Here is a 21,501-nt window from a genome sequence, read left to right on the forward strand (position 1 = left end):
CCTGTCCGAGTCCACACCCAGCCGGCGCCCTCCTCCTGACTCTCCTCCGCTCACAACCACAGGCCAAGGCTAGAGACAGTTCACGGGGGTCCTTCCTGATGTTCCGTCTAAACTGGAGGGCCCACAGAACGGAAGGACAACTGGGGGTCAGATAACCACTGCCGGTCGATTGGCCATGAGCCCTGGTGGCCCTGTGGGTTAAGCATGGGCGTCAGATCCAACAGGCGCTCTACAGAACAAACATGCACCTCCCTGCTCTGCTAAAGGTTCACAGCCTCGGAAACCCCGGGGAGCAGTGCTACTCTGTCCCAACGGTCGCCAAGAGCTGGGGTTGCCTCCAAGGCAGTAATGGGCAGGGACCCCCATGAGTCAGGTGGCCTGCAAAGAACGCTCTATCTACACCAGGGGAGGCGAAGGTCGGGCCCGAGCATCATCAGTGCCAGCTAACATCACGAAAGAGAAGCCGCTCCAGCCGTCCAGTCAGGGGTGAGTTAATTAAATGGCCAAATGCAGCTAATTTTCAAGCCAATACGATTGTAAGGGCTGTGAAAGATGTTGTAAGCAACCATATGGCCCTTAGCAGAAAAATCATTCCCCGGCCTTGATCTGCAGGCATGAGCCAGTGGGGATCCTGACACCACTCTGTGTGGTGCCCTGACTGGCAGATGAGCAAACAGAGGCACAGAGAGGTCAAACTGCTGGCCTAATGAGATAGCACTGGGGCCAAACCAGCTGGCCTGGGTCTGCAGCCTCATGTCACGGGCCCATCGGTGGGAGGTTCCAGCCTCTATGAGCCCAAGTGAGACCCTTCTGAGGGCCATTCTCTTGCCCAGGAATGTCCCTTGATAACAGTGGCCCCGGGCAGGGGAGGCAGCAACCCTGCAGGGAGTGTACAGAGGGTGGGGGGAAGGGATCAGCCAGCTGGTAGCCATTCCTTTAGCCAGTGGAGGGAGGGAGGATTGCCGGATAGTTAAGGGGGGACCTGTCCAGCCTCCCTGGGCCCCAGGGGACACTTGGATGCCACAGGGACACCCATAGTCACTCTTCCCCAGGCAGCTTCCACGGCCAAGTACAAGCATCACTCAGGGGCCATGCTTGGTCAAAGACAGCCAACTATTCCTGTCATGCCAGCACTTACTGTCACTGCTGCTTCTGAGCTCCCCGATCATCTAGGGGAGGGCGCACGGAGAGACTCGTTAGAGAAGCCAGGTCAGGGGCTCGGGTCATCATCCAAGGTGACACTCCTGCCCCCAGGCCACTGGTCCCACTGGACCAGGACCCTCAGAGTTGAGCAGGGCCCCTTGGTAGGGGCAGTGGCTGGGCTAGTGCCACCCAGCAGGCATGGGTAAGGCGGGGCCGGGCCTCAGGCCTCCATAGTGCCAAACACCGCACACTCTCACCCTGTGAGAGCGCCGAGGCCCCAGAATGGCAGTGCTGGGGTGGCTGAGGCTCCCCAGCTGGGTCCTAACGCCTTCTCCAAACAGCCCGCAGGCACAGGTACCCCAGCCTGGCCCACCCTCGGGGGTGGGTGCTGAGGCTAGAGGACATGGCAGACTACCAGCTGTGCTCCCATTTCACAGATGGCACTGCGTCCCCTGCACTCCACCGCCTCTCATCCTGTTTCCCTAGGGCCATGGTCTCCACCTCCCTCATGCTGCGACCCTCTCATATGGTGCCTCATGTGGTGGTGACCCCCCAACCGTAACATTATATTCCTTGCTACCTCATCACTGCCATTTTGCTACTGTGATGAATCGGGAGACCCCTGTAAAAGGGTCGTTCAACCCCCCAAAGAGGTCGAGACCCAGAGGTTGTGAACCGCTGCCCTAGGGCCTCCTGAAGGACAGGGGGGTCCTTTGCCCAACACCCTGTGCTCCCTGCAGACTTTCAGAGGGGTCACCTGTTCATCCCAAGTGCTTTCCACGTGTCACTTTGGTGCAGACCAAGCACCGACCGACTGCAGCCAAGGCGTCAGGGATGGCCATCGCCATCGGAGCATCTGCTGGCTGCCTGTTCTGCAGATGAGGAACCTGGGCCCAGACTCGTTAGTGATGGGTCTACGGCCCCACTTCCTAGCAAGCTAGTAGGTTCTGCCCTTCTCTCTGAGCCTGCCCCCCCTCCCAGTGGGGGCTGCCACTCGGGGCTAAGGGGACAGGCTAGAAGAAGGAAGGGGATCCTGGGGCTGGGCTCTTCTCAGTCACCTCGACCAGCTGAGTGAAGGATGGCATGGGCCTTGGGGGAAGGGGACCCTCAAAGACGCACAGCCTCCATCCTGGGGTCACCTACCCCTTCCATGCTCACAAGAGTCCCGGAGGGAACTGGACCACCGGGAGGCTGCCCGAGTCAGGAAGCAGAGAGCTAGGTTCCAACTCAGAGCAGAGGGGCCCCCAACCTAGCTGGCCACTCGCCACTGAGCCTCTGAGGAGGTGTGAGAAGGGGAGTGGGGTGGAAGGATGGACAACGGAGGATCTTTGCTTACCTGAGTAGCAGCTGGCTCCTAAGTCAAGTGTCAGGGGGTCTAGGTGAGGTTTCAAGGGAGGCGTGGCCAGCAAGTCAGGTCAGGAAGGCCTGAAAGAGGAGAGGACATGAAGGTTTTCTCCGGTCCGAGAGGATCAGGAGGGCAAGGGGCTGAGGCGCCATCCCATAGTCACTCTGTCAGGGCCCAACATTCCCCAGCTTCTGGGGCATGAGCAGACCCCTAAAGGACTGTGGGCTTCTTCTAGAAGCGTCCAAGATCGGGCAGTCGGTGATGAGAGGTGGGGGGCATGACCCAGACAGGGGGACACAGCCTGGACCAAGGTTCAGAGGTCGGACATCCGGAGGAAGGCCAGGAGCCAGGTCATCGATGTCACCCAGCCTCAGTTTCCTCAGCTGCAAAATTAGGTGAAAGACAGGGACACAGGGTGGCTCCACCACCCCTGAACCCCTCCCCCACCTCCCCTTCCCCCAAGGCCCATGCCCAAGAACAAATGCCTTACAGAGGGTACAGTCTCGTCCTCTGCCCTGGGGGGCGTCTGAGGGTTGGAGAGGTCAGAGGGGTTGGGACCTCCCTTCCATGGCCTCACCGGTCGGGTGGGCCTTGGGGGACAGCTGCCAGGCGGCCCCTGCCCACGGCGCCTGCTGTTCCCTGCAGGCGGCTGGAGCTGCGTCTCCGCTCTGGGAACATGCAGTGCCCCCTCCTCCCCGCCCACACCCAGGCAGCATCTCCCTTGGGGACACTAGTGGGCAGGAACACTTGTGGCCAGCACCCCCAAGAGCCCGCAGATGGCCTCAGGAAGGCCCAGCCCTCCCTTCACTCGCATGAAGATGGGGTGGATGGCAAGAGCACACTGGTGCCTGAGGGCGGGGGACAGCGGTCCACAAGATGGCCACGATCACAGGACCCAGGCCCAACAGGGGACGGGTCTGTATGCTCCCTGCTCCCAGCTCTCCTCCAGCTCCAGGCTCAACACGTGCTGTCTCCACCCCCAGAACCCCCCTGCCCACCTTCCTGCTCTCCCCACTGAACTGCAGTACACCCCTCTGTCCCGCCCTCCAGGCTGAGGGAAACACCCCTGTTTCTCAGGCTCACACAGAGATGAAGAGGGCCTCAGCTCTCTCCCTCCCCCTCCTAGCTCTGACCTTGAGAAAGTTACTTCACCTTTCTGTGCCAGAGTTTCCATCTCACACACACACACACACAAATTCAGACTCACAGAGACCCTATGTCAAATTTCTCTGGCTATAGATCTTTACGGGAGCAGACTCACTGCCACCGAGATGATTCTGGCTCGTGGCAACTCTAAGCAACAGAGAACCTCCCCTCTGGGTTTCAGAGACCTTAACTCCTATTTTAAGAATAAACGGCCTCGTCATTCGCCTGTGGGATGACTTGAACTGCTGACTCTGTGACTCCCAGCCCAAAGTGTAACCCACTACACCACCAGAGCTCCCTACGGGAGCAACAAGCCTCCTCTTTTTCCCGAGGAGCGGCTGGTGAGTTTGAACCACCAGCCTTGGGGTTAGCAGTCTGCCATATACCCCAGAGAGACACCAGGGCTCCTTTCCCGCCTATAAAAAGCAGTGAATGTAACAGCCACCTCAAAGGATGGTGGTGAGGATTAAATGAAGGTCAAGTTTCTTGGAGCAGGGCTGGGTGCTAACCTAATATGTGACACACCTGCCTGCCGACTGACTGTATGCACAAGCTGCCTCAACCATCGCACAACAGCCTGGGAAGGGAGTCCTAGAGGCACCGGCCCCGCCATCAGAACCCTGGTGTAACAGGGAGGGTCCCTACGAGTCAAGGCTAACTTGATGGCGGTTGAGTTTGGTTTGGGGACTTTTCAGAAATAATCCCTGTTCAGCAGTGAAACAGGCGAGTTGAAACAAGAGGGATGTGAATCGCCGAACATACAAACATGATCTGCTCTGTCGACCTTCACCTAATTCATACTAGAAAGTTGGTTGTTTTTTTAAACATCACTGTTGAGCGCTTTCAGACGTGATTATAGCCCTGTGGGCTGTTTGTGGTGGTTTGTTTTTTAAGCGTGAGCCTGTACTTCAGAGATATGCATTGAAATATTTCACATGAAAGGGGATGCCCGAGATGTGTTACAATGGCCTGGGGAAGGGGCAGGTATGGCAGGCCCGCTGGTGTGCTTGGGGCTCAGCAATCGCTCATAGTAAGCTGACTACTCGAACACCACTCCATCATACAGAGAGAAAAGGATGATTGAAACCATGCCCCCAAGAAAGAAGTCTGACCCCTGGCTCTCCTCTTTCCAGTCAGGGGCAAATCAGCATCCCCTTCCACAGCAGGCACCCCACTGACCCACCTCCCTCCACCCCGTCGGTCCACCCACCCACTGCCATCGACTCCAATCCGGCTCAGAGAACCCTCGGGGACAGAGCAGACCCGTTCCACACAGGGTTTCCAAGACTGAACACCTGCACTGGAGCAGAAAGCCTCACCGCTCTCTGTGGAGAAGCTGGCGGGTTTGAACCACCGACCTCAGCGGTAACCACCCACTGTACCGCCCCAGGGCTCTGTCCTCAAAGCAGCCAGGTGCACGCCCCTCCCATTTCAACATTTTAAGGATTGTGAGGTGCTCCCTGACCTGGCCCCCTCTCGGTCTTCATTGCTTTTTTTTTTTTTTTGTCTTCATTGCTTTTGACTCTCCCCTTCCCTTACTCTGTTCCCAGAACCCAAACCAAACTTCCTGCTATAAAGCCAGTTCCAACTCCAACCGTCCAGGACAGGGGAGAACCGCCCACGGAGTTGAACAGCTGAGCCTGCAGTTGGCAGCCCAACAGATAAGCCCAGAATACCTCCAGGCTTCCTCAAGCACCCCGAACTCCTGGCTGTCCCTCGGTGCCCCAGGGCCTTTGCACTGGCCCTTCACCTCCTGGAGGCTTTTCTTCCAGTCATGGCCCGCAGCCCCACCTGCTTACAAAGGATGCACCCTTTCTCCTGGTGGACTGCGAGCTTTGTGTCTCCCCAACGAGAATGTCAGCTCCTGGACAGTGGAGATGCTTGTCTGCTGGGTTCTGGGCTGTATCCCCAGCTGCTAGAACACTGTCTGGCATGTAGTACATGCTCAATAAATACTGCTGGACCCTGCTCAAGGCCCTCGGGGTAAAGAGGTGGTAGGCCTTGGTCCGAGTCTCTCTGGCTCCATGGCCTTATGCCCTCCACCAATACACTCTCCTGCCACCTGCCTACCCTGCCCCTACGGCAGAACCTCTGACCACACGACTCAAGGCCACGTGCAAGCCAGAAATTCCTCCAGGCCCCCAGCCCCACCCAGCACGGGCCCAGGTCCAGGGAATGTCTGCTGAGTGAGCAAGGAATGAGCGAGGAGTGAGCGAGGGGCCGTCTGCGGGCCAGGGGAGCTAGAACGTGTCTGGTCCCGCATTCACCGAGCAAACATGCTCAGGGCTGCAGGCCACAAACCGGTTCTGCCAGTGTGGCTGGGGAGGGGCCGGTGCAGGCTCGGGCTGGCACTGGCAGAGATGGAGGGTGACACAGGTGACAGGCTCTGCAGCCCCAGGAGGGTCTAGTAAGTAGGCCATGGAGTTCCCACTCACTCCCAGCCCCGTGGGGGAAAACTCAATGTCCCCTGTTCTCCAGCTTCCCTGGGGCAAGAGGCGAGCCCCCACTCCATAACCAGCAGCTGCCCTGCTCTGGACAAGTCAGGATCCCTTCCACTGGGGCCATCCAGGGCCTGGAAGGCCTGGAGGGGAACCAGGTGAGTGGAGGTCTGGGGCTGGGCCACAGGTAAAACCCAGCCCTGTCCTCAAGCTGCTATAGCACCTCAAACAAGTCCTTGTGCCCTTCTGGACTCAGATTCCTGCATGGAACATGATGGGCACGAAGCCCAGAGTCCTGCAACCCAGAGGAGCAGAGTTATCTGAGGAGGCCACTCGGTCACTCCAGGCCCCACCCCACAGGCCCAAGTAAGGTGGACACACCCAGGGCCTGAGCTCACAGGGCAATAAAAGGACTCACTAATTACTGACCAGGAGGCCTGAAGGCACAGTGCAAAACACCACACTTGAGCTTCTAACCACCTGGTAGGCAGTTTGAAACTACCAGCTGCTCCCTGGGAGAGAGATGAGGCTTTCTAGTGTCGTCAAGAGTTAGTCTTGGAAACTCTCCAGGAGCAGTTCTACCCTGTACTCCAGAGTCATTATGAATCAGCATTGACTCAGTGGCAGGGAGTGTGAGTTTATTACTGACTGGTTCCTGTATTCTTCATACAAGGGTTCAGCACCTGACATACTCTGACCCTGACTGTACCTATTTCCCAGCAAGGAAACTGAGGCCCAGTCCGCACGGGCATGTTGGGATCCAGACCCTCTGGCTCTGTTCCCTAAACCCTGGCAGCCTCTAGCTCCCCAAGGCAATCCAGGGATGATGGTGGCTAGAATTTGGGGGTCTGTATTCCCCAAACTCATTGGCAGTCAAACCCCAATCCTGCAGGACTATCAGGGGAGGGGTCATCAGGCTGGGCCCCAGTCTTGTCATTTATCCAATGGATGTGGCCCGTTTCACCTAAGGGACTGCCCATGTTCAGAGCTACAGGGGCTGGAGGGCTCAGTCCAGCCCAGGGGTAAGGCAGGGAGGTCAGAGTCTGTGTGTCTCTAATTGGATTAGGGAGGGAGGCTGAACATGATTGAGTGCCCTGCTAGAGACTCAACTTCTCAGTATCACCATCCTCACCCTTGAACCGGGAGCCCAAGAAAGGAAGGACAGCTGGTCCTTTTCTCACCTGCCCCCTAACTTCCTATGTCAAGCCCAGTTGATCTCACCTCCAAACCACTTCCCAAATCCCCTTCCTGCCCTCCCAAGACCACATGCCCCTCACCCGCTTACCACCCCACACGCCCAAGACAAAGAACAAAGTCTTGGCCAGTCGGACCCTCCCAGTCATACCGCCTTCACCTACCCTGTGCCATCCACACTGGTCTCTCCCCCTTTCCTGGTGAGCCCCATGCACCACGGCCTCAGAGTCTTTGCACATGCCTTCCCACCTGCCCTGGGCCTACTTCGCCCAGATATCAACACACCTCCCACCCTCCCTCTCCCCAGGTCTTTTCTCAAAGGTCACTTGCTGAGAAAGGCCTTTCCTGAAAACCCTACTTAAATTATGGCAACTCTCCCGATCAACTTGGCTCCTCCTGGATGACCTTCGCCCCCCACCCCGACCCCGGCTTCAACTTCTCCTTCCAAAAGGACCACAACTTGATGACGTCACTGGCCATATGAGTACACAGCTCATGAGGCGGGGTCATGTCCATCTCAGTTACGGCTACATGCTCTGCGGTCTAAGATGCACAACAGCCCACAGCTGGTGTCTGGGCACCACCAGGACAGGCGCTGACCACAGCACAGGGCCTGGCACGGAGCGGGTTCTGAGTAATCAGGGAATGAGTGAATGTGGAGGGGTGCCGCAAGCCCTGAGAAGGTGGCCCAGAGATGATTAGAGTCTGCCAAGGCTGCCCCCTCCCACCCCCTCCCCCCCACCAGTGTTGACCCAAACCTCTGCAGATGGCCCTCTCTCCTGCACTTGACATGTCTCCTATCCTCTCAGTCTCAGGAAGCTCCTCCCCACCCCAGGGGAACAGGGTAAGGAGGGGCTAGCAGCCCCCTGGGTCCCTAAGGGGGGAAGGGGGGCTCACAAGCTCCATCTGTCTCTCCACAAAGGGGCTTTGTCTTCAGTGCTGAAAGCCTCGGGAAGACCGGAAGCCACCCCTCTGCACCCCAGAAGGTCCTGATGTGGCAGCAGGGGGAGGTGCGAGCAATGCTGAAGCTGGACCCCAGGGACTGACACAGGGGTGGGCACAGCCCTCCCAAACCTCAGTCCACGAGCCCTCGGAGACCCCCATTTCTGCAGATGGGCAAACACCTTGCACATGGTCTTGTTGGCAGCAAGCATGAGGCTGGGCTCATACCTGGGCCCATCTGGCAGGAGTCGGCAGCCAGGGCTCCCAACCTGCCCCCGGGAGGAAGGGCCCCTGAGTGCAAGAGGGCGAAGGGCCTCCACAAAGGCACGAAGGGCCATGCCTGGCCTCCCGTCAATCAGAAGCCCTCGCCCTGGTAAGGACTGTCCAATGAGGGGAAGAAACCAGGATCAGGCCCTGAACCAAGAGCCCTTGCCCCAAGCCTAGCCCATGCTGCCCTCAAAAACGAAAAGGGAAAAAAATGCACTGCCCCTGAGTCCGTGCCAACCCCTAACAGCCCCTGGAGGACCGGGTAGAATTGCCCCTGTGAGTTCCCGAGACGGTGTAGAAAGCCCCATCTTTTACCCCTGGAATAGTTGGTGGTTTCAAACTACCGACCTTTGGGTTAGCAGCCCAACCCACAACCACTATACCACCGGAGCTCCCCTCCGGAGCTCCTGTAGGTCCTTTGAAATCTACCAGCCGGCCCTATCACTTCCCACGGAGCTCTGGGGAGAAAGCCTGCACAGGGAGGCAGGGCAGGCTGCTCCCAGCAATTCCAGGCCGGCCCACTTGTCACAGCTCTCCTCTCCCCAGGCCACCGGGAGGTCCTGACTGACACCACACTGCCAAGGGGCCTGGCCCCCTCCCCTGATGTCGGAGTACAGCGTGGAAACCAGCTGGGGCCCTCCCTCCTCTGATTGGCACCAATCAGCCTTTGGAGTAAACACTCCAGGTGAGTAGCATGGACCTCTTCCTCCAGGAAGTCCTCGCTGACCCACTTCCTCAGGGGTCCTCGACAAGCCCCAAGCTGCCAGACCAGGTAGGGGTTCTTGGCCTCTACCTCGCCCTCTGGCCACTGTGGGCTGCCTTCTCTTGGCCAACAGTCACGAGCATGGAAGCCAGCCTGGTCCTCCTTTCCATCCTTCCTCCTGTACCAAAGCCCAGCCACACTGGCCAAGGTCTGAGGCACTCCCTGGTCAACCTCCCTGCCACCTTGCATGTGACTGGCCTCTCTCCCTCCCGCCTCCCCAACGAAACACACATACACAAACACAGTTTTCTACCTCTGGTCCTTTGCACATGCTGTCCTTGCTCCTGGCATGTCCTCACCCTTCTCTTCCTCGTAAACTCATCCCCTTTAAGACCCAAATCATTTCTTGCTGCCTCCAGGAAGCCCTCCTGGCCCTGTGCTGTGCATCCAGCATCCCTCTGGCACCTCCTCCTAAATAGGGCAGCCAGCGCTCAAGGTCTGCTTGAGGTTCCTGCAGAGTTCAAGTTGCTTGCACCGTGCATTGCTGGGGCCCCTGGCACCCCACACAAGCCCCAGTTTTCACCAGTGGGAGGCCACGAGCCTAGAGGCCAAGGGCCATTCTACGTGGCAGCACTGAGCCAAGTCTGCCTGCACTGCCTACACACCTAGGTGCAGGCACGGGGTGGGCAGGGGCTTTTCGCAAATGGCCAACTAGTAACCAAACCCACATCGTTTCTAAAACCAGGGCACAAGAGCGAAACGGGAACAGTAGAATTGTCCCCAAATAGAACTGTGGTTCATCCGGTTCTGGGGCCTTCGGGAACACCTGGCGGGGTGGGGGCTGGGAGAGCTAGCAACTGCTCCCAAGGCTTTGATAGAAACTCTAACAGTGGGAGGGCCGGGGCAGCATGCTCCAACCGGCAAGACCAGTCCAATCTTGGGGTGAGGGTCCTCATCCACTCACTCACCCCACCTTGCTCCAGGGCACTTTGCCCAAGCTGCCTCACTCGTGAGCTCTGCTCACCATGGTCATTCATTCAGACTCCTGCCAGACAGACGCCTGCCCACCCTAAAAACTGATGGCTGATATTCTGTCAGCCTGGCACTCTGGGGGACCATGTTGGTCGAGTCTTCCAACCGCCCTATGAGGTCAAAGCTCCTGCCCCCATCTCCAAGTCAAGTAAACCGAGGCTCAAAGAGAGAAGCCATCTGCCTAGGGCACAAAGCAGAGGCAGGTGGGCCAGGTGAGGAGATGAGATGTTGGTATGGGCAGCCATGGAACACCTGGAAGGCCTGGCTTGACCTGCTCAGCCTCCTGTCCAAGCCCAGCCTTGGGGACATGGTTCACCTGAGGGACAAAATCCACGGGGCACAACCCCATCCACTCGTGCAGGACAGGCGTCCCTACCTGACCCCAGAATGGCTGTTGAGAGCTTGAGGGGCCACAATAGTGGGGCTGGTGGAACTGTCTGCCCACCATATGCACAGACCTATTGCACAGGTGGGAAAACTGCATCCCGAAATGAGGCAGGAGCTGGTTCCCTGCAGCTTTGTGCCAAGTGCTAACACTGGGCCAGGCCTGGGGCAACATGCTTTAGAGAGATGATCACACCCCCATTTTTCAGATCAAAGGAGTCCTGGCAGTGCTGGCTGCGAACCTCAAGGTTAGGGGTTCAAGCCCACCAGCCTCTCAGGAGAGAGCCGAGGCTGCCTGCCCCCATACAGCAGTGCAGCCTCAGAAATCCTGTGCAGGGTCACTGTGCATCAGACTGGCTCCGAGGCAGTGGGAGGGCTTCCCCAGACAAGAATCCAAAGCTCAGTGGGAGAGAACAGCCTGCCCAGGAGCCCAGAGCAAGAAAGCAGCCCAGGGCAAGTTCAACCCTCTCTGAAGGGGCGCACACACGCACACACACACACACACACACACACACACACACACACACACAAAGGATCTTGATATCTTGATTGTATACCTGCCCAAGTTCTAAGCTTCCATTCCCCATCTGGAAAAACTGATGTGCCTCAGTGCTTTCTGATTGTGCGAAAGCCTAAAAAATCATCATCGTCGTCATCAAACTCACGGCCATGGAGGCAACTCCGACTCACAGGGGCCCTCCTACTGGACAGGCTAGAACTGCTTGTGGGTGTCCGAGACTGGAAATCTATGGAAGGGGCAGAAAGCCTCCTCTTTCTCCCATGGAGTCACTGGTGGATTCGAACTGCTGACCTTGCAGTTAAGCAGCCCAACACCACCAGGCCTGGTGGGAGCGATTCCCTTTCTCTGAGTCCAGTCTTTTCTTGTGGAGAATGTTGTCATTCCTGCCGCCCCCCCCGCCCCCCACTGGGTGCACATGACAAGAACACCTAATATGTGGAGTCTGCATGCCAGCCTGGCTCAGCGAGCACCAGGCACAACCATCTCACTTGACCCTGAGAACAAACACGGGGTGTGGGTAGTGCCATTGTTCAGACAGGAAAGCTGAGGCACAGGTGCAGAGCCATGAGCCAACTCCCCCAGGATCACAGCTAGTGGGTGGCAGCAGCTGGGGTTAAGGCACAGTCCCTGGAGCTGGGGACAGGGCAGATTACCAGAGGGGTCCCCTGGTCTTCAAGCTGCCCTCCAAAGGCACACAGAGGGGCCAGAAGGGCTGGTTGGCCTGGATGAGGCAGGTCTAGGCCTACAGTGCTCAGGTTGTCTTGGTTCAATAACCTGACCAGGGTGATCAAGGGCAAGTCCTTCTTCTCTGGGCCTGTTTCCTCTTTGGTAAGTGGGCCAGTACCGCTACCTCACAGCAAAGCCATGAGAATGAGGGAGGTTATGGAGGCAGGGCACAGGCCTAGGGCCCTAGTACAGCTGAAAGGACTCTGAGGGCTGGCCAACCTGGGATTCAAGGTCTCGGGCAGGTCTGCTTCTCCTGGTCGTGCGACCTCAGGCAAGACACCTCTTTGGGCTTCCAAAATCCTCCTCTTGACACCAGGGAGAGGGACTAGGTGCCAAGGGGCAGGGAACGAAAAGAGTATCCAGGTCCACCGGGCGCCCAATCAGAGAGAGCACTCAGTTTGACCCTGGCCCAAGACCTCAGTTTCCTCAACAGCTAAATTCAGACCAGGACAGCACCAGTTCCCACCCCACCCTGCTGCAGGTGTTCAGGGTTTCTGCTAAAAGAGCCTTGGGTGTAGGGGGGGAGGTAATGCTGATTATCTCTGGGTACTCCTTCAAGGACAAAAAGAGCCCCCAGGACTTGCCATCTGTGGAAGGCAGAATGTGCTGGAGCCCGACGGGAGGCAGGGGGAGGGATTTAGGCAGGGCAGGGAGGGCAGTCAGCAAAGGTTTTGAAAAGCAGAGTGCGTCTGCCATTGGAGAGGTTCTGAGGAAAAGGACATGGTGGGCAGTGGGGTCTGCAAAGGGCAAGGCGTGGAGGCCGGATAACCCAAGCCAGCAGGAAGATGGCCAGTGATTCCCCTTGGGGGGAGGAAAGGTGGGAGACACCCTGGGTAGGGAAGAGGGAGGAGCATCTGTCCCCAGGAGTCCTCCTGTGAGTCCTCTGGCCAAGCTGCCTCTCTCTGAACCTCAGCTGCCTCCCCAGAAAAAGAAGGCCACACTGGTAAGAATGCCAAGCACCCAGTGCCCAAATGGCGGTACTCTTTGGAGAGAAGGGTCAATGCCAGGCGGGCCATCAGGGCATTGGGAAGCCTTGCTGGACCTAAAAGAAGGTGGGGCTGGGGCTGGGGCTGGCGCCTTCCCATCGATCCACCCTCCAAGCTTGTCTGCCTCCACCCTAGGGATTCCCCAGACCAATAGGGCCTGGAATTACCTCCCAGAGATGACCTCAATCCCTACAGCAGGGAATTACCTTCATGCAAAGGACTTGCCTGCCTAATCACAGGCTCACAGTGTTAAGCACCTACTGTGAGCCATCCCTGAGCCATGCACTCGGCCCGTGTTAGCTCATCTCATCCCCATACCCCCTCCTCAAAGCTGGCACTCACCTCCTCATCCCTATTTCACAAAGCAGGCAACCGAGGCTCAGAGCAGGGCAGTCGCTGCACCACCACAAACAAGTAGCAGAGTCAGACTCCAAACCCAGGACCAACAAGTAGCAGAGTCAGACTCCAAACCCAGGACCAACAAGTAGCAGAGTCAGACTCCAAACCCAGGACCAACGGGCTCCAAAGGCAGTACCCATTCTACAACTCGCATCCCCTGGTGCCAGGAGCATCTACCAGGGCCCCTGCCACTGCCTTGGGTCCACGTGGCAGGACCCAGAGAGTCAGGGATCACCTGTCCCCAGCGTACATTCCCAGCTAGATGGACGCTCAGCAGGACTCAGGCACCCAAAAATCCCTTGAAGCCAGGCGCCTAAGATCACACCTCATTATGCTGGGTGACTGGGACTGGTCCCATCGCTCCCAGGATGGGAGGGGGTTGGTAAGGAGACCACCTTGTTAATGGCTCCCTCAGGAGGGCAGCGAAGCGACATCAGACAAAGTAAAAGTCAGGGCCCTAAATTTGGACAAGTTGATTCTAGGACCGGGTAGAACTGCCCTGTGGATTTCCAAGACTGGAATTTGTTGTGGAAGTAGAAAAGCCTCACCTTTCTCCCTCGGTGTGGCTGATGTTTTTGAACCGCTGACCTTGTGGGTTAGCAGCCCAATATATAACCACTATGCCACCAGGGTTCCTCAAGTGGGAGGAGCCAGCCCAACTCAGATCATCAGATCAGTCCTGCTTGCTAGCACCACCCACTCCCAACGCTGGGATTCACTTCTACTGGTCTCCCCGCCCAGCTGGCCCCAAGACTCAGAAGGGTCCATTCCCAGTCTCTCAACAACTCCACAGGCCCCACCCACCTACGGGAGCCAAGTGGACACTGAGGCGGCCAGGCCTGCCGGTGAACTCCCCTACAGGAAGCCCCATGGCAGAGGGCGGGCAAGAGAAGAACCCGCATAGCACAGATGGGAGCCAGAAGGGACCTGGCTAGGCTCCCCGGGCTTCCCTTTCAACGGGAATTCTCTGGTTAGTTGTAGGGCTCGGGGTAGGAATTCAGGCCCAGTCTGGGAAGAAGTCACTGCCTAAGGTCCCAAAGGATAGGGGTTGGACGTCCAGCTCTAGACCTCCGGAGTCATCCATCGCTTGCCTCGGCCCCACCCAGGCTAGGCTGTGGGAAGGTTCAGAAGAGCACTAGATCAGAAGACAAGAGAGACATCTTTTGTTTTTTCTGAGCTTGGATGATTTACTGGGTGACCCTGGGTCTTTTTGACCTCAATTTCCCTATCTGTGAAACCAGAAGGTGAGAACAGAACAGGAATGCCAAAAATATGGTTTTATAGCCCCTGCCCATGGCAGACATTGCTAGTCAAACACAACACAACAAGACATTGCTAATCAAACACAACGCAACATGAAGCCAAGGCTGGGCATCAGAATGCTACCTAACATAGCACTCCATGTCCAGAAGATGTGGGCACTGGATCAAGCCCAGACTGGACATCTGAATCTTCATGAGGAACAGAAAGGGGGAAAGCAAGCATACTATTTACTGAACTCCCAATAGATTCGAGGCATTAAAAGGATGTTAGCTGAGTCCTAAACCTTATCAAGGAAGGGAGAACAGGCTGGGGCTCAGAAAGGACCAGTGACTTGCCTCTGTGCATACCCTGGAGATTAAGGGTTTGGACAAAGGAAAGGCGACTCCTGGGCCTGGAAACAGTGATACAGAGCCAGACACCAGCTGCAGAGGCTTGAGTCACGGAGCAGGGGATCAGATGCCTTGAACCAGTCTCTGGTCCTTCCCAACTCCCATGTGTGGAGCAGCTAAGGTGGCCAAGCCCTGTATTTCTGTCCTCGTGGCCACTCCGGCCACCACGACTTTTCTTATCCCGCTGCACAGATGAGGACATGGAGGCTCCCCAGAGGAAGTGCACTCCCACTAGGGCTCCACTGGAAACCAAAGTGGTTTCCCAGGGAGATAGGCGGTGGGAGCAACGAGTGGAGGGGAAATGAAGGGCTGCAGGGACCCATGGGGAGAAGGGCAGGAAATGTGGTTGTGGTCAAAGGGCCCATGGCAGGGCAGTGGCGGGTCTTGGAAGTGGCCCTCAGCCTGCAGAGAGCTGGGAGGCCCCTGGCGGAGCCAAGTCCTGAACTAGGAGTCCCTGCCCAGGCCTGTCGTCACTTGGTGAATAGGAGACCTGAGGCAAGTGATGTCTTCCCACTGGGTCTCAGGGTTTGTATCCAGAAATGGGGACCTGTGGTCCCCAGTCTCACCTTCAGTAGGCTTTCAAGAAGCGTGCTGGCCTAGACCAGCGGTTCTCAACCTGTGGGTCGTGACCCCTTTGGATGTCAATGACCCTTGCACAGGGGTCACCTAAGACCGTCGGAAAATACACTGCTCCTCTATCTGTCTCCAGGCGGATCCGCCCCACATGCAGATAAGTCCACATACAAGTGCCAGATGTGAAGATTGTTACACCATACCATGCTACACCATACACATGCTACAAAGACAAACTTTCATTTATCTGTCATTAGAAATAAAAATTTCACAATATAGAACTACATATTGTTTTTGTGATTAGTCACTATGCTTTAATGATGTTCAATTTGTAACAATGAAAATATATCCTGTTTATCAGATATTTACATGACGATTCATAGCAGTAGCAAAATGACTGTGATGGAGTAGCAACGAAAATAATGTTATGGTTGGGGGTCACCACCACATGAGGAACTGTATTAAAGGGTCGCAGCATGAGGAAGGTTGAGAACCACTGGCCTAGACTCATGGCACTCACCCCAGTTCAGCCTCCTTGCACACAGAGAAGGCACAGGGAGGGTCCCAAGACCACTCAGCACATGAGTGACCTTGACTGCAATATCCTCTCCTAGGCCAGCCTTGCCCAGACTGTCACCTTTAGACTCAGCATCCACACAAAGCCTTCATCACACACTTGGGGAATACAGGACCAGAGATAGTAGCCACCTTGTTCAATGTCACACAGTACAAGGCCAGTCCCATTTCCTGAGTCCCCACAGTGACGTGCACCAGACATGTAGCCCCCCCACAGACACACAACAAGTAGAAGCACCTAGGCCTTCTGACTCCTGGCTCCTTGTCACACCTCCAGGCTCCATCTCCCCAGCTGACCCTCTCCTGCTCCTCCAGCTCACCTCCCAGGGTCCAGCCAACCTACCCTGCACTGCTCCTACCCCGGATTCTCACCCTCCCCTGCCTTCCTGTGAGTACACGCAACCTTCAAGCCTAGCCTCAAAGGCAGCCTCCTCTTCTCACTGGATCTACACCCCTCACAAAATACCTGGCAGCCAAGGAGCCCTACCCACATATCTGGCTTCAAGCCCCCTGGGCCTCGAGCCTGGAGCAGTGCCTACAGAAGACACCCAATACCCTCTGTGTGAAGATGAAGGCCAAACTCTGCCCCCAAGACCTACAACTCCCTGCATGGCCCAGCCCTGCTGATAACACCCTGGACTTCACCTCTGGCCACTCCCCCTCACTCTCTGGGCTCCAGCCTCACAGGCTTTTCCATTGTTCCTCTGCAGTCACACAACCCCCCTACCGCAGGACCTTTGCACATGCAGTGCCCCTGCCTGGTCAAGCCTCCTCCTCCTCCACACCCCCCAGCCTCACACTCTGAATCCTTATCTGCTGCAACTTGTTTGCTACTTGGCCTCAGCTCCAGATTCAAATTCCTCTCCATATCCCTCAGTAAGTATACCACTCCCATCGTCTTGGGGGAAGGGGCAGGAAATGGCGCCCTGAGCAATGTCTGAAGAGTAGGGGAAAGAAACCCTGCCCCCTTTCCCTTCTTTGTTGAGTAACTGAGGGTTCTCCCTCAGCTCAGGCACCGCCACCCCTGGGAAACCCCCATCCCCATGACGCCCATGGCTCCTGCTGCTCACCCCAGGACAGCACTAGCGCCAGGCATCGCAGCTGACTTGAACACCTTCCACATAGCAGCTGCTCAGTGCGGACCCGTGGGCGCTCGTATCTGCGCAAGTTAGAGTAAAGGAGTTGCTCCCTGATGAAAAGGTTAGAAAAGTCGACCGGCGGGGACCTCACCGCAGCTCTCTGTTCCCACCTGGGCAGGGCTCAACCCCAGAAAGCCAGACCCTCAGGTGGCGATCGATCAAGGAACAAGCCAAGATGCGGGGCTGTACTCTGAGGACAGCACAGACTGAGAGGACCGAGCTGGGCGAGGGGGGGCCTTAAGCTAAGCACTGAAGAGACTGCAGATGAGCAACACAGTCCAGGAACCACAGCGGAGGGCCTGGGCAGGCAGTCAGCTGAGGGAGGTGACACATGGGACATAAGTTCTCAGGGCGGAAAGACACAATCACACAAGGCAGACCCCGAGGGGCATCGTGACTTCCATTCAGTCACCCATCGATAGTCTTTATTCCACAGGGCTGGCTGCCTGGCTCCAGGCTGGGCCCCCATCACAAAGAGGCGCAAGGCAGCCAGCCGTGGTCTCTGAGTCCTGGGTTCTAATCCCAGCTCCAAGCTGTGTGGCTTTGGCCCACCAATTCCCCTCTCTATGTCTCAAGTGTCCCCACCCCCAAATTGGGGGGAAACAAGAGAACCTACTCGGCTGTTATTCGCACCCACCTTGACTGTGGGCTCTTGTCACACGGGCAAAATCAAAACCAAGGTCCCAAAGTGCCCATGGGCGCACGGCTACCGTGTGGCTGGACCAAGTTGGGGCTGCTGCTTTCTCAAGCGGGTCGAAGACCTTCTAGGCACAAGGGGATGAGCCCCACTTGAGCCAGCAACCTATTCCCCACCTATTTTCCTCAGGTAGGGAAGTATGTGTTTATTGAATAGCTACTTACTACCTGCCTAGTCCCTGTCTCGCTGCATCCCTGTCTCGCTGCACCTCAGCATGGCAGTCCCTTGGCCAGGTCACTTGAGAAGAAGCCTAGGTGTAATCTCCAGCCTGGGCTTCCCCATGAGGGCACAGGAAGTAAAAGGTGAGGGACAGGACCAGGCAGGCCCACCAGCAAGCTAAGACGGGTCTCAGCTACATTGTTGCTGGACCAGGACTTACCCCGGGGGTAACCCAGGAACCACTGGTCCATTGTAAAGAAAGAACCCCTACACGCAGGAACCCCTGCCCGGGGCCACACACACCATGCCCACTGTCACAGGGGAGTCCCTTCTGTTGGTCTCCATCCATCCTCTCCACCAGCCCTGCAAAGCCCACTCAGGCCCACCTGCCACTGCCAAGGGCTCAGGCTCAGAGAGGGCAGGGAGTTGCGGGAAGGGTCAGCAGGACAATTGCAGGCCCAGCCTGGCCTCAAACCCACCCACCCCCAGCCCCATCCCAAACAGGCAGGTGGACCCACCAGGCAGCAGACACCCAAAACTTTTGCCAACTTCTCAGCAGGCAGCGCGGGGCCTGCCCAGGAGCAAGGCTGTGGGCAGCGGGGACCAAGCCCGGACAGGCTCAGCCCCTTATTCCTCGCAGGTCACCACCAGGCCCGACTTGAGGCGCCATGAGCACCAGAAGCTCCTGGCGCCCCGCACTGGGGCTCCCTTCCCAGCGCCCCCCCCCCCCCCGCCCGTCTGGCCCGCCCCTCCACCCCACCGCCTACCCCGGCTGGGGGCACTGAGCTGGGGCAGTAGCGGCTGGAGGCGGCGCCGACTGACTCAGATTTCAGATTTGGCCTAGACCCGGCCAGGGGGGTGGTCTCGGGCTGGCTCGCTGGCATCTCTGGGGGCTTCACAGCGGGGAGGGTTGCGCTGGAGGGGCCCCTGAACCTCTAGGGCTCCAACGGCCCGGTCCTGCCCCCTTTCCCCCTCCTCCCCCCTTCCCCCCCCACACGGCATCACAACAAAAGGCCGCCCGGCGGGTCCCTGCGCCCTCTGCGATCTCCGGGATCCAGCAAACGGGGGCTGGAGGGCTGGGGACAGGGGTGGGGGGGTAGCAGGAGCCCAGCAGCCCTGCGATCCGACGCTGGGGTGGTCCGGGCGGGGGTGGGGTGGGGGTCTCCTTCACCCGCGCGACTACGGGCCCGGCGGAGGGGCGGGGGGCACTCACCTGAGACAGCTGGCCGGCGGACAGACGCACAGAAGGGCGGACCGCTGGACGCCCGGGTCAGGCAGACAGTGGCCTGGCCACTCCGGCTCCCAGGCCGGAATGGATTCCCGACCGACCCGGAGAGACAGACCGAGAGAAAGGGAGGAGGAGGCGGCGGCGGCTTGGGGAGGGGAGGGGGAAGGAGGGAGCGCAAGCGGGAGGAGGGGCCGCGGGCGGTGGGGAGGAGGAGGAGGAGGAGGAGGAGGAAGGAGGAAGCGTGTGGGGACTCACTCCTCACCGGTGACCTGGGAGACCGATGCTGGCCCTCCGGAGCCAAGGGTCTGGGCGGGGCAGGCTGGCGGGACCCAGAACAGAGGCCCCGCCTCCCACTCCGGCCCAGCCCAGAGACCCCCACCCGTTCCCAGGCCAAAAGAGCCTCCCTACTCCCGCCACCCACTCATCACGTATTTACCCCTGCTGCTGCTGCGATTATTAGTCAGAATTATCACATGGACCCGAGTGAGCGCTTGCCCCTTAGCCGGCGCCATAGTAAGTAGCTCGGGTCCATGTGAGGATCTAATCCTGCAATGATCCGGTCTGGGTGGCACTGTGACTGTCCCCATTGCACAGATGAGGAAACAAACGGAGATGCTGGGAAGGCAGGGATTACCTAGCAGGAGCCCGGCCACCGAGGACTGCTGGCAGCCTTGACTGGAGTTCCCCGAAGTGGGAGCTGGGGCACTGGAGGCTTTGTGTGTGTCAACAGTACTGACATGTTCAATGGATTGTGCATGAGACAAAAATCAACATCACCTAGCCCTGGTTATGTAGTCGGTTACCAGGAACCACAATTGTCGGCTGTTCAAACCACCAGCTTGCTCCTTGGAAGAAAGAGAGGCTCTTTGCTCCCATCCAGATTTATAGCCTTGGAAACCCTAAACAGAGAACCCTGTGTGATGGATTCAGCTCTATAGCAGCGGGGTTTGGGGGTACAGAAGGTCAAAAGGTGCCCAGACTGCACTGGGGGTTGGCTGCTAGCCACAAGGTTGGCTGTTCAAACCACCTGCCACTCTGCTGGAGAAAGATGAGGCTGTACTTGTAAAGGAGCCCTGCTGGTGTGGTGATTCCTCATTGGACTGTAATCCTCCGATCACCAGATTCCACTTTCATACACGGTTCACAGTATCAGGGGTCGCTGTGAGTCAGCATTGACTCAATGGCAGTGCGAGGAGACCCCTGTCTAGATGTACCGTCTCAGATACCCTGGGGATATTTCCACTGTCCTGTATCACCAGGCGTCAGAATCAACTCAATGGCAGGGGCTTTGTTGTTGTTTTGCCTCTGATCTCCCAATCAGACCCTAAATAGAAGACCTTCCTGCTGGGGGAGTAGGGGTGTGCAGAAGCTAGTGTTTAAGTAGCAATGACATTTTCCAGTCACCAAAGAGCTAAGCACTTCTGGACACAGGCAGGACATATAAGAAAAGTGGCGGGGGTAGATGAGTGGAAGGGAGTAACATTGAGGAAATGCTGCTTTATGCCACAAACCCCTCAAATCCTCTTGTCTGAGCCCAGCAGATCCCCACCCCAAGATCCAGAACTGCCCCATTGGAGGTAGAGCTCCCCACCTTGACTCCTCCCCCTGGCCTCTCTGGGGAATCGCCCGAATCCAGCTTTAAGTACCACCACCTGCCTCCACGGTCCTCCTCTGGAAGCTCTCCCATTTCACAAATGGGGAACAAGGACCCAGTCAGATGAAAGAGAAACCAGGGTTGGGCTGGTGCCCCCCTCCCTGCTAACCCCCCCTCAATCTCCTCACTTGTCAAACGGGAGGAGAGTGGCCCCCAGAGGGCACCTAGGAAGGTTAGGACTGACAGGTATGAAGGTGACCCACGGTGTTGTGCTCACTGAAGGGTAGCATTTGTGGTTGGTAAACTGAGGCCGGAGGTGGGAGGGGCTGCCAGAAGGTCCACAGCAGACTGGCAATAGAGCAGTCCCACATGCCAGCCTGGCCTGGCAAGATGGCGGCACTTGCTTGCAAGGCTGGCTTAAAGATTAACCCAGGCCCCTGGCTGGGGGAGATTTCTTTCCCTGCCCTTACTCTCTGTGTTTCTGAAGGCTTTCCTTGACTGCCACATGGCTAGGCCTGGGCTCCATAGGGGGTGGGGGGGGCAGGGGGTGTCAGGACTGACTACTACCTGCTCACAGAGCTACCCATGTAGCTCTCCTCAGCTCGGTGTTCGCTGATGGCCTGGTACCAGCCTCGGTGAAAAGTGCTGACATCCTGGG

The 21,501-nt window shown here is 57.6% G+C and overlaps 1 protein-coding gene across 5 annotated transcripts in view; it reads right to left on the bottom strand.

The window, feature by feature from the left end:
* SRC (SRC proto-oncogene, non-receptor tyrosine kinase) overlaps window positions 1–19,439 on the bottom strand; it is a 49,238-nt gene extending 29,799 nt beyond the window's left edge. For 3 of the 5 annotated variants that reach the window (XM_075528780.1, XM_075528774.1, XM_075528775.1), the window contains exons 1-2: window positions 19,235–19,439; window positions 2,480–2,568 (exon numbers count right to left, since the gene is read on the bottom strand). The gene's annotated coding sequence lies outside the window, so the exon portion shown is untranslated. Of the gene's footprint in view, window positions 1–1,138; window positions 1,170–2,479; window positions 2,569–19,234 lie in introns of all 5 variants that reach the window. The other 2 variants (XM_075528776.1, XM_075528779.1) reach the window with 1 other exon arrangement.
* Window positions 19,440–21,501: the final 2,062 nt, after the last annotated feature.

This window comes from Tenrec ecaudatus, chromosome 12 (assembly GCF_050624435.1).
Source record: "Tenrec ecaudatus isolate mTenEca1 chromosome 12, mTenEca1.hap1, whole genome shotgun sequence".
In the NCBI taxonomy this organism is placed as follows: domain Eukaryota; kingdom Metazoa; phylum Chordata; class Mammalia; order Afrosoricida; family Tenrecidae; genus Tenrec; species Tenrec ecaudatus.